This window comes from Camelus bactrianus, chromosome 32 (genome assembly GCF_048773025.1).
Source record: "Camelus bactrianus isolate YW-2024 breed Bactrian camel chromosome 32, ASM4877302v1, whole genome shotgun sequence".
Classification (NCBI taxonomy): Eukaryota; Metazoa; Chordata; class Mammalia; order Artiodactyla; family Camelidae; genus Camelus; species Camelus bactrianus.
The window spans coordinates 8,533,685-8,546,125 of record NC_133570.1 but is presented as its reverse complement, the minus strand read 5'-3'; the positions used below and the strand labels follow the sequence as shown (position 1 = coordinate 8,546,125).

Genomic DNA, 12,441 nt, shown 5'->3' with positions numbered 1-12,441 from the left:
AAGGGCCTCCCACGAGCCAAATTGGGGACAATTTGTACCTCAAAATAAACAATGATATTAATGGATTATAACCCATTGAATTAAACAGGAAATCAAGTGTCTATGCAGATATTAATTTTTAAAAACTAATTAACGTTTCTCAAAAAATTAAGCATAGAATTACAGGACCTGGAAATTCCACTTCTGGGTATGTACCCAAAAGATCTGAAAGCAGGGACTCAAATAGATATTTGTACACCCAAGTTCACAGCAGCATAATTCACAACTGCCAAAAGATGGAAGCAACCCAAGTGTCCGGAGACAGATGAATGGATAAACAAAATGTGATGATATACATCAATGGAATATTATTCAGCCTTAAAAAGGAAAGAAATTCCATCACATGCTACAGCATGGATGCACCTTGAAGATATTATGCTAAGTGAAATAAACCAGTCACAGAAGGATAAATATTTATGATTCTGCTTATATGAGGTACCTAGAGTAGTCAAATTCATAGAGACCAAAAACAGAATAGTGGTTGCCAAGGGCTGAGGGAAAAAGGAGAGGAGAACTACTGTTCAGTGGGTACAGAGTTTCAGCTGGGAAAATGAAAATGTTCTGGAAATGGATGGTGGTGATAGCTGCACAACAATGTGAATGTGCTTAAAACCACTGACCTGTATGCTTACAAGTGGAAAAAATGATAAAACCTTTATGTTATCTATACTTAACTACAATTTAAAAAATAAATGGGGAGAAAAGGAAAGCTCTTTGCATTAGAATCATAAAGAATCACATATAATAAGTATAGAAGGAGTAACAGAATTAGAAAATCACCATTTGGCAACTATTATCTTAATAGCTGATGCAAGAATCATCAGTGGATGCTAAGTCTAGTGGGAGTAATATTTTAGGAGGGACAGGGATTTACGGTAACTCAAAGTACCTCCCCACAAAATGCTTATTAGTTACTTGTTAATTAACAAGTTAAAAATACTAATAAACTTCACAGTGGAGAATTTGACAGATACTATCTTAACCAATTGATCAAAAGTTAACACCACCAGTTCTGGGTTAAACTGGCATTATGTGCCTCCTGACATCACCTACTGGGAAGAACACAGTACCGTTTCTGAGATATTTCTGCCAAAAATGAATTACCTAATTCAATTATGAGGAACATTAGACAAGCCCAAAATGAGTAACACTCTACGAACAAACTGACACGTACTCTTCAAAAATGTCAAAACCATGAATGGAGTCAAAGAACTATCCAGATTACAGGCCAGTAACAAGACACAGGTAATACAATGCATGATTCTTCCAGGACTGTATCATGGACCTGAGGGAAAGGAGGCAAAGGGAAAAGAAGGGTTTTGGTGGTGGTGGTGGTGGTTCTGTCTTTTGCAATAAAGAATATTACAGAAACAATTTGAAAAGGGGGTTGAAATTTGATGATAATGTTATTATAATGTAAATTTCCTGATTCTAATGAGTGTACATGTGTGAATGTACTTGTTTTTAGGAAATACACACTGAAGTCCTTTGGAGTAACCTAGTCTCAGATGGTTTGGAAATAAAATTATATACACAGCCCATATATATATATATATATATATATATATGGTGGAGGGGGTTGGGGGAGAGAGTAGGCAAATGTGGTACAATGTTAACTGGTAGATCTGGTGACAAGTAAACAAAAGTTCTTTTATAATTCACTCTACATTTGCATAAATTTGAAATCATTTCAACATTTAAAAAAAGACCCACACAAATAACAAAGTCCACCAGGGATGACACTTCAAGGTTTTCCTCTCTAGTTTCTAGCCAGATTTCCTTCGTGGATTCCAAAAGTCACCAACATTTGTGGTAAAAGGAGTTAACTTCTAAAGTCAAGTTATCCTGGGAAGGGGAAAGGTGGGTATAGCTCAAATAGTTGAGCACGTGCTTAGCATGCACGAGGGCCTGGGTTCAATGCCCAGTACCTCTTCTGAAAATAAACAAGGCTAATTATCACCCCCACCCAAAATAAAATAATTAAATAATATAATAATAAATCAATTAAATATCAAAAAAATAAAAATAAAAAAATAAAGTCAAGTTATCCTGGACCTTTATAGGCTAATCCAATGCTCCCAGGAACATAAGTCAATATTAACTGTGGAGCCCTGATACTGACAGTCAAAATGAACTTTTTGCAACAAACACTGGCCCAATTAAAGTGTTTTACAAGAGTGAAGGAGAGTGATAATATCAGGTGAAAAGCTGTCATAAACTGAGCAGTAAGGACATGGAGACGTGTCCCACATAACCTACAGCATGGTGGCTAGGGCTCCGATCACACAGACCTAGGCGTCCATCTGAGCTCTACCTCTTACTAGCTCTGTAACCTGGGGGGCAAGTTCTTTCCACCTCAGATTCCTCATCTGCAAAATGGAAATGACAGGTCTTAGGCTCACTTTAAGGATAAACTGATAATCCACACAATGGAATATTCTCTAGCCATGACGAGGAATGAAGTACTGTTAAACGGTACAATCTGGATCAAACTTGAAAACCACATGTTGCATGATTCCATTGATGTGAAATGTCAGAATAAGCAAGTCCACAGAGACAGAAAGTAGTACTTATTTAGAGAGGAGGCATAGTTAATAGGTACAGGGCTCCTTTTGGAAGTGATAAAAATGTCCTAAAATTGTTAGTGATCGTTGCAGTATGTGAATATACTAAAAATCACTGAACTGCATATGTGTGAATCATAAGGTATGTGAATTATAGCTCATTAAAGCTGTTTTTTAAAAAATAATAATAAACTGGGATAATAAAAGAGAGGGCTTACTAAATTCATTCATTCAACACTTACTGAGCATCTATCACAGATGAGGCATCTAGGCACAGAGGACACAGCAGTTAACAGAGTAACAATCCCTGCCCTCAAGCAGCTTTCTTTATAATAAAGGAAATAAAAGTAAATGAATAGAATGTCAGCTGGCACTAAATGCTACAAAGAGGAATAAAGCAGCAAGAGGGGAACAGAGAGAGAGAGTGCAGTGGATGCTATTTATACAGGATGGCTGGGGAGGGCCTTGGCACTGAGGTAGCATTTGATCAGATCTGGAAGAAGTGAGGCAGCTACATGCAGACACACAGGAGAGAAGCACACCAGGCAAACCGAGGAGCAGGATCAAGGGCACCGGGGCAGACGGTATTCGACATGCTCAGGTACTCAACAGCCCAGTGCGCTTGAAGCAGAACAGATAAGGGACAGAGGGGTCAGAGATGAGTTATAACAATAAATGTGGATGAGTTTGCTATCTACCAAAAGAAATCAACAAGTCTATGAATATTTATGTACCAAATAACACAGCAACTACCTTTGTGAAGCAAAAACTACAGGAGATCCAAGGAAACATAGATGGAAACACACTAATAATAGGAGGCTTTAATACACCACATTCAATACAAAATAAAATGGACCAAAAAAAGAAAGAGAGAGAGAGAGAGATAGAAAACCTAAACAACATAAACAACAGGGTAGATCTTATACACATATATTGAACTCCATACCCTAAATAGAGAATACACATTCTTCTCAAGGGCCCAGTGCATTTTCATAAAAACTGACCTCAGATTAGGTTGCAAAGAAAACAGTACCTTCTATAAAGTAGAACTATTACACAATGAAATACCACACTGCAATAAAACTGAACTTTACTAACAAAACCAAAAACAAAAAAAAACCAAAAAAAAACAAAACAGACAAGCCCTTCTACCTGGAAATTTTAAAACCTCCCATCGAACAACTTCTAGGGTAAAAGGGAAAATACAAGCTGAAATTACACAATTTATAAGAAATAATGGCCATGAAAACACTTCACAACAGTATCCACGGGTTACATCTAATGGAGTGATCAGTGGAAAATTCACTACACCAAACACTAACATTAATAAAAAATATTTCCCAGCTCGAAAAAAAATCATTAGAAAAAGGATAGCAAAGAAGTAAATACATTTTATAAAGATGAAAACAAAAAGTAGTAGATCTAATTAAATAATCATCCTGCTTTTTCTTTTTTTTTAAACATTTTTTATTGATTTATAATCATTTTACAACGTTGTGTCAAATTCCAGTGTTCAGCACAATTTTTCAGTCATTCATGGACATATACACACTCATTGTCACATTTTTTTCTCTGTGTCATCCTGCTTTTTCAATTAACAAAACAGACAAACCACTAGCTAACTTATTCAGGGGTAAAAAAAAATGAGAAAAAAAATCACAAATACACAAAATAAGAAATGACAAGGGGGAAATAACAAGCGAAACAGAAGAATTTTTAAAAAAGAAACTACTTTGCAGACTGTTGTGCAAATAAATTAGAAAATCTAGATGGAATGAATAATTTTCTAGGGAAATACAGATTGCCAAAATTCGCCATTAGAGAGGAAACTTAGGCAAACCAACTTCTGTATAAAAATAGAGAAAGAAATGCAAAAACTACCCCACAGAAAAGCACCAGGCCCAGATGGTTTCACAATGGAATCCTACCAAACTTTCAAAGACCAGATCATCCTAATGCTCTATAATTTATTCCAGAGAATCAAAAAGAAAGGAAAACTCACCACTTCCTTTCATGAAGCAAATACAGCACAGACATTTATACCAGAAAAAGACAACTACTTCAGTGACAGGCAAGGGAGACACCTTGTTCCTAATTCTAAGATTTTAATTATTTTAAAATTATAATGATGGTTATATTGTAGTATTTCCAATAAAAACCCTTAAACCTACAATTACCAGGCTAATGAAGTGAATGAAAGGAAACCCATTTTTGTCCTCCCCTCTGTGCAAGGTGAAGTGTGGATCTCTCCCAGTGTCTTTCTGCATCATCAGTCCTCGTTAAATGAAATACTGCGGGTTCAGTAGTGGCTTCGTTTTTAAGTACCTGTCATCCAGCCTGGGCCCCCACCACCTATCAGGGGACCTGTTCCCTTACTGTCACCACTGTTATCTCCTCTTTCTTTTTTAAAAATGGGTCCTAAAAGAATTTCTTGGGTTTGTCCTCAACCTCACCACTGGGATGGCAGCCTCACATGCATTATTTACTGCTTCTAGCAAGAACTTTTTATTTGCTTATCCTGTTTTTCATTCCCATTTCATCTTCCCTTATCTCAACCAGCTATTTCAGGCTGCTCAAATTTTTTACAGAATCAATATCCTTTAGGATCTTGTTGAGAACACAAACATAAACTTTCTAAAATCTTTTTAATTTTTAAAATGTATTATAATAGCACAGATAGGTATGCAAATTCAAAGAAAAAGCCCAAGCGTCTCTTAGACCCCTGGTTGCATTCATCAGAAGTAACTACAGTTAGAGGCTTCCTAATCTTTAAGAAATGTCCCACACACATACGTGTAGATATGATATTTACCTACGTGTGCACGTGCGCCAATGCATTACTCCCTCCACGCCAACCTGTGTGAAACACACAAGGAATTCTGATCTACACCCAGATTTTTTCACTTGTTACAACACTAAGATCTTTCTGAATCAAGAGATTCTTTTTATTTTCATTTATTTTTGAATACTTTTTTTACTGAAGTATAGATGATTTACATTGTTGTGTTAGTTTCTGGTGTACAACAGTGATTCAGTTATACATTTATATATATTCTTTTTCATATTCTTTTTCATTATAGCTTATTACAAGATACTGAATTCCTGTTCCCTGTGCTATACAGGACATTCTTTTTAATGGCTACACATTATTCCATTGTAAGAATGTACCAGCCATAATTTAACCCCTATGATAGGACATTTATATTATTCCTAGGTTTTTGTTATTACAAATAATGCAGCGTATCACATCTTTTATCATCATCTTTATACACTTTTAAAGTAAATCTATAAATTAAAATTTTAGAAATGAAACTGCTCTGACAAGAGGTTTTTCACTGACAAATTTGTTGAACTGCACTCAAAACAAAGTACCAGTTTCAACTCCCACAAATTGAGTGTGAAAGCCCCTATTTTCTCAGTTTTGCCAATACTACATACATTACCAAACTTTTTCATCTGAGTTGTGGAAAATGGTACCATTCTACTTTGCATTTCTATGAGAGACTGACGACTTTCTCATATTTTCAGACCACTTTTTTTCCTTTTCTGTGAGTTGTTCATTTGCCACTGTTCGTTTTCTATTGGATTTTTTTTTTCTTACTGATTTAAAGGGGCTCTTGATAGAACCAGAAAATGATCCTTTATTATATTTGTGGGGCAAGTATTTATCTTAGCTTTTTTCTCTTTTTACTCATTTGTGGTTATTTTTTTCCTCAAGAAAGTCATCTTGCCTTGGTTAAATTTATCAGCTTTTTCCTTTATGGCTTCTGGGTTTCTTGCTATGTTTAGAAAAACTTAAGGCACAGTACTGTTGTGAGATGAAAATAAATTAATACATATAAAATGCTTAGCACAGAGAAAGCCCACAGAGTTTCACCTTTGGAACTAGGAATTTAGTTTTAGGTCAGAATAAAATACGTATAATAAAGGCACAAAAATTTAACAGGACCCTGCAGTAGGTACTAAAAAGGGGAGATGACTGGGAGAAGAAAGTAAATAAGACAGAGATGAGAATTTAGGTCAAGAGAGAGTATGGAGAAAAGAGAAGACAGAATTGTATTTTTACAAATAATAATATTTTATCTTTAAATAAAAAACCTACAAATTACAAAATAGAAAAGATTTATCTATGCTTATATCATTACATATACTTTTTTTTCCAGCAACTATGAACTAGTTTCGACAGCAAGAAAAAAAATAAATAATTGACCGGCTATTACACATTACAGCTGGTTAAAATTACAGCTACCTTTAATGATTGTCTGCCACGTGCCTGTGCGCAAAATGGACTCCAGAAATCAAACTTTCAACCATTACACTCTGCTGTTTATTTCTAAACAAATCTAAAGCAGGACTCTGGATCTAGATTGTCTCTGTTCATAACCATGTGTTCCCACCATCGTATATTTTACAGAAATAACACACAGATGTCCTGCTGATGATGAGGGACATTATAAAAGTGACTTCTACTGTTGAAGGTGGGGCTGGGTAACCACCACTGACACCATCAGGCACAGGAGATAAGGCAGGTTGTGGTCTCTTTACCCCTTTATTAAATAAACTATTATTATTTCACTTACAACTTCTAATTATACTTACCATGTTATTAAGAGTGAACAGAGGAGCCTGATGTTTACAGGGGCAGCTTAGTAACCAGCATTTAACGCACAGGGTGGACAGAGTAAGGGCTTAATAAACGTTAGCTATCGCTGTTGTTAGCATTATTACTATTGGCGGAAGATACGCAGATAGATTCTTCACCTGCATAATTATGTTAGTTTCACACAGGCCATTTTGACATATGAATCATTTAAGCTACAGTGCCTTTTCAGAAACTGAACTTCATGGCTCAGGGGCCGTCCCTACATTATTTCAAACAGTATATATTAGAAATTGAAAGTTCTATTCCGTAACCCACCTACTCGAGTTCTGATATACTGTAAATGCTTCTTCCTTAGCTATTTTTTTTTCAAAAAGCCTTTGTAATTACTAAAAACTCTTTCCCAATTGTATTTTAACATTTGCAGTTCAATCACGGGCAGTTTTGTGATTTGCAACATGCTTATCACTAATACAGAGCAGTTAGAGTTCATTTAACCCCTGAGATCTTAGTAAGGATAAAGAAAAATAGTGCAGTTAGGAGGACTAATATTATATTATAGATCTGGTCTCAAGGATTATATAAACACTTGTAATATGAGGTACTGAGGCCACACACATCTCTAAGCCCTGCCCCCATCTCCCACCTAGTGTGAATTCAAATAGCAGAAGTTAGCCTGCTCCCAAAAAATAATGTCAATGTATCTGTGTTACCTAAAAGGAGGGGGAAAAGGCAAGTTAGTGCATCTACATTTGGGTTTACCAATAAGGTGATTAATACAGTGGTTCCAGACAGGATGAGAAGAAACAGATACACTTCCAGTCCTCCTCATGTATACAGTAGGCACTTGAGGAATGACTGTTGCCTGAATGAATTTTGGGGAATGAAGAAAAACCAGGCAGGATAAAAGACAGAGAGGAGAGGCACAGTGAAAAAACCCCGCGAGGAAGGGGGGGAAGGGCGTCATCCTCTGGCACATTCTAAGACCTGCAAACCCGCCAGCGCTTCACAGTCCCTTCTAACAGGCCATCCTCTGGCATTGCCTATCACTTACTAAGATTCTCAGGTCACAACATGGCCCAGGTGGGTACCATCCATCTCACAGAAAGAGCTAAAAACCCAGACATACACAACACCAATACTTGTGAAGAAGAGGCTCAGATCAATGTCTAAAATAAATCAGCTCTGTGCTGAGGGGACCTAAGAAAGGAATGACAGAAGCCGTGCCTCCAAGAGAGTTTACAAACCCAAACTATCCTCCAGAAATCTCATTAGGGAGCACAGACTCTACAAAGGCTTAGCTCTCTGAGGCCAGGAACTTATTTATGTCAAGGGAGTTCAAAAAAAAAAAAAAAACAAAAAACAAAAAAGCGCTGATGAACCAAAAACAAAATACAATGATGCTGAATGTTTTGTTTTATCTATGCATCCCCTTCCCCCAGTGATGTGGGGAAACTGCTAAGCAGGCCAATAATTTCAGGAACTTATTCTCAAGGCTGCTATGCAAAGAAGGGAGTTTAGAGATCCAAAATCTAATTTCAGTTTCTTGCCTAAATAAAAAGTGATACTGGGTATAGCTTTCTTACCCGCTCCTCCAGAAACATCATTTTCTTTGTCCTTGGGGAGAGGTTTTACAGTTCGGTACTTTCTGCAAATTACAAGAATATTCCTTTCTTTCTAAATATTTTAAATTTTAATATTCTGTAGGAACAGGATAGGTCATGAGGAAGGCACAGTCAACAGGGACAAGCATTCTAGGTAACAGAGGCTAGAAAAAAGTTGTTAAGGCAGGTTTTTAATGGTAGTGGATAGCTATATCTTTATAAATCATTATCTTTTCCTAGAGTTTCATTGGTTAGCATCTCTGCTCTAATGACAAGGCAATAAAAGGAAACTGCCTCCAAAAACTTTTCCAACAATGGCTTCTCCTGTTCACACCCTGTCTCCTGCTGGTCTCCCCTCCCTGAGACTACTTGTCCTCCTACAATCCTTCCTTCACATCAGCTCCAGGGATATTTTTAAACAGATCTGCTCATGCCACTCCCCTGATCACAACTTTCTACGGTTTTGCATTGCTCTTAAAATACAATCCAAACTCGTCTCCGTGGTCCACATGACACTGAGGCCCTTAAAAATCCCTGTGTGTTCTAGTCCCCAGCTACGGCCCCAGCCTCATGGCTCCTCCACGTGCTCCCTTCTGTTCTTCAAGCACTCCAAGAACTCCCCCACCTCAGCACTTTCACACTTGCTGTTTCCTTAAGACCTGGAACAACCAATGCTTAGCATGGTGTTCGACACTCAGTAATCCCACAATAAACAGTTCTTGAATTGAATGGGTCAGTGTCTCATCAGAGTTGGTCAATGGAATGACAAAGACTTGGATCTACAGTCCATTCTCTTTAAAATAAACATATTGCCTGTGTGTATATGTACGTGTGTATAGCCAGGTACATACAGTGTATGAATGTGTATATCAGTATACAAGTACGTATGCATTTTAAACAGTATGCGCTATTCGGAAAAATTTCAGTTTCAGTTTGGTGCTACAGTCATCAAACTCATTTGATGCTGTCGTTCAAGTCTGTCTCCCTCTCTAAATTCAATGCTCCTTGCAAACATGAACTGTATCTTTCATATTTTAATGTTGCCAAGGACCACAGAACACACAAGTTTGCTAAATGCACATAACCCTCCAGAACTCAGTAAAGAACTGAGCTGCATTTTAGGGTGTCTGAATCCATTTCAGGGACTCTCAAACCCTTGTTTGCAGTCCTCATCTCCCACAGAACCTGCCAAACATCAGTATTTACCTTTCTTAAAAAGCTCAGCTTTGGAGGGCAAGTGCTGTCTGTGTTTCCCAAAGGGAAAGAGAATTAAGCACAGTGTCTTCCATTGTTCGGCAGTTGCTTAACAAAGTACACCAAGGCCCACTAGTAACAATTACAAACAAGGGCTGGCTCTGCTTTTCCAGACCTTGTGCGACTCTCTAACAGTCTCCACACCGGGCACATGCAAGAAGGGTAAGTAGTCTTAGCAGCGGCCCCAGCATGTGAGCAGCTCTGGACAAAAATCTGACCTTACATCAGGACAGGACATCAATAAAGACATCTCAGTTTCAATTGGAGAGACACAGAACTGTTATGTTTCAGTAAGGCAAGTTTATTTACTCCCATAGGAGATAAACAAACATGGCCACCAGGGAGAGCCAGGGACAGAATGTACCTGACCTGCAACAGATAAAAACCAAAAGCCTGGAGTCTGAGAACAAGCTAAATTTTCTGCCCCTTTCAGTTCAACTCATGGGACGTTATCTTCCAGAGGAACAAAAGTAAATGCAAAAGATGTGCCAGATGCTGAAGAAGACCTAGAGGATACAGCCAGTTTTGTCAGCTGAATAAGGCAGAGCACGGCAGCCGAGCAAAGTCTAAACTCAGTAGTGGCATTGCTAAATTACGGTGCCTTCCTTTCTCTCCCTAAGATGTTGAGGGGTACCAGTACATCGAACAGGATATTCTAATTACTGAATGCGTACAAACTCTAAACTCTAAACCCATGAACTACTGAGTTTAGCAGCAAGGTTGCAGGATATAAGGTGAAAACACACACACACACACACACACACACACACCCATGAACCAAAAAGAATTATGATAATTAAGCAAAACAAAATTCAGAATATCAGTCATTCAGGAGTCAGCCCACATGATCACATCCTCAGAGACTTTTCCTAAACCCATCATCAAAACTGACCACATTCCCCACATTTGGGTTTTTTTTCCCTCCCAGCAGTTATTACTACCTGAAACGGTCTTATTTATTCATGTGTTTGTCCACTTTCTCTCTCGGCCATAAGAAGAGCAATCTTTGCCTGTCTTACTGCTTCATCCTGCCTAGTTCAATAACTACTTGTTGAATGAATTAATTCTGAGGTTAAAAATCATTTGAAAAAGAACACAGCTGGAAGACTTACAGTATCTGATTTTAAAACTTGCTACAAAGCTATAATAATCAAGACCATGTGATACTGGCATAAGGAAAGACAAATAGATCAATGGAACAGAATAGAGTCCAGAAATAGACCTGCATATAAATGGGCAACTGATTTTTAACAAAAGCGCAAATTCAATAAAGATGGACAGTCTTTCCAACAAATGGTGCTGGAACAACTGGATATCCATGCAAAAAACAGAAGATGTATCCACACCTCACACCACATACAAAAGTTAATTCAAAATGAATCATAAACCTAAAATAATAAAACTTCGAGAAACCAAGAGAAAACATTTGAAACCTTGGGTTAAGCAAATATTTCTTAGAAATGATACCAAAAGCATGATCCTTTTTTTCATTGATTAACTGGACTTTCATCAAAATTAAAAACCTGTGTTCAACACACTATTTAAAAAATGAAAAGATGAGCCACAGACTAAGAGAAAATATTTGCAATTCTGATCAAAGACTTGTATCCAGAATAAAAAACTCTCAAGTCTCAATAAGAAAACAAATAAGTAAATTTTAAAAGGGAAAATATTTGATCAAATAGACATGTCACCAAAGAAGATACGCAGATGGCCAACAAGAACATGAAAAGATGATCAATATTATTAGTCACCAGGGAAGATACAAATTAAAACTACATTAGCAAATCATTATGCTGTGCGCCTGAAACTAATGTTATAAGTGAATTATACCTCAATTAAAATACCAAATAAATAAAATTAAAATTAAAAAATTAAAAATGCTGATATGGAAAAAAAACTACAATGAGATACAATGACACACCCTTTAAAATCGCTAAAATTTAAAATCTGACCATAGCAAGTGTTAGCAAGGATGTGAAGGAACTGTAACTCTGACATACTGCTGGTGGGAATGTAAATGGCACAACTATTTTGAAAAAGCTTGGCAATTTCTGAAAAAGCTAAATATACATGTGATCCAGCCTTATCACTGATAGGTATTTACCAAAGAGGAATGAAAAATATATGTCCGTACAAACACTTGTACACGAAAATTCAGAGCAGCTTTATTTGTGATAGCCAAACTCTGAAACAATCCAAATGTCCATCAACAGGTGGATGGATAAATAAATGGTGGTATATCCATACAATGGAATATTACTAATCAACCAAAAGTAATGAACCATTTGACACACTGTACAACATGGATGAATCTCAACATAACTACAATGAGTAGAAGAAGCCACATGTACCAAAAAAAGGAAAAAAAAGCCACACA

General features: G+C 37.0%; 1 protein-coding gene across 4 annotated transcripts in view; it reads right to left on the bottom strand.

The window, feature by feature from the left end:
- The window catches only part of PTPN11 (protein tyrosine phosphatase non-receptor type 11), a 61,480-nt gene that overhangs the window by 46,757 nt on the left and 2,282 nt on the right, over positions 1-12,441 (bottom strand). The window lies entirely within an intron of this gene.